Genomic DNA, 1,362 nt, shown 5'->3' with positions numbered 1-1,362 from the left:
AAATGATGTGTTGTAATTTCACATATATACCATCATATATGTATTCGTGTGAGTAGTGAATTTCACATGTTTACCCCATATATGTATTAAGTATACTGCTGTTATGTGAGTCAAGTTGAAGATGTTGTATGACACCGTTTATTGTACATTTGATGTGCTACTGGTAAATGTTATAGGAAGGTTATCAGACAAACACCCTGTTTCCAGACAAAGACTATTTTTTATGTGTTTTCATGATAAATGTTTATAAATACCTCTAACAATCAATAGAAATGAAGAGCTTTCAGTAGAGAAGTTTTTAATGGCTTACACTTTTTTGTCACATTTTATAAAAGTTATGGGTGCTTAGCAGTCTTTTTATTAAAGATTTCTGTTCTTTTTGTATTTTTTATTTTTTTTAAAGAAAAAGTTAGGACACAATATTTTATTTTTATATACATATATTTTTTCTTAATGTAGACATTCCTGGTCTGTCCAAAATCATAAAGCCCTTTTAAAATTTATTTTGTTTTATATTTTAAACTACATGACAATTCTTATGAACAATTATACAGCAGCAGTTTTGACTCCTGTTACCCAATTTCTCTTGGAAGTACTTAAAAAAAGGAATTTTTCATTATTTAAAGTTTGTTGAAAGTAAGTATCAGTTACATGTAGTAAAAAAAAAAATACTCCAAAAATGTAGTACTTCTCAGGTTGATACTGATTTTAAATTTGTGTTACTCACTTTACAGTGTCCAAATTGACAGATTTTGGTAGTTGTGAAAAAAATTGTATACTTTGTAGCATTACAGTAAGTGTGGTTTTGATACTCATGTTGAAAAAAATCATGTTGTAATCTAGGGATGAAAACGGGAAGAAGCTACATAGATACATAGATACAAGGGATGAATTCTTTACTCCGACAACAGATGCTTTCATCCCTTGTATTAATCTCCCTATCAGTCACCTGCAGTCAATCAATACATAGGAAATGTCACAGAATTCAAATAATTGACATTATTGCTTTTCTGTTTATATAGGCTACAGACTAGTAGACAAGCAATACTGCTGAGTGAGAAACCATTATATTTGTGTAGGTTTCACCACACACTAGTCAGCTGCATGTGGGTGTGTGAGCCTGATACTACCATGACAACGATTGACTGCAGTACCAGCATAATGCATTTGTACTGTACTAAAGAGATAATCAGTAGAGAACCAGTAGAACACTCGCATCTACTGTGTGTGTATGTATATGTGTATTGTGTGTGTATTTAGATGGATTGATTGATGGATATTTTTAAAAACAGACAAATGCAGATGGACACGGACAGACGGACACGGACAGACGGACACAGACAGACGGACACAGACACAAAC

This window comes from Penaeus monodon, chromosome 1, assembly GCF_015228065.2.
Source record: "Penaeus monodon isolate SGIC_2016 chromosome 1, NSTDA_Pmon_1, whole genome shotgun sequence".
Classification (NCBI taxonomy): Eukaryota; Metazoa; Arthropoda; class Malacostraca; order Decapoda; family Penaeidae; genus Penaeus; species Penaeus monodon.
The sequence above is the reverse complement of the archived record's forward strand: the minus strand, read 5'-3'. Positions refer to the sequence as shown.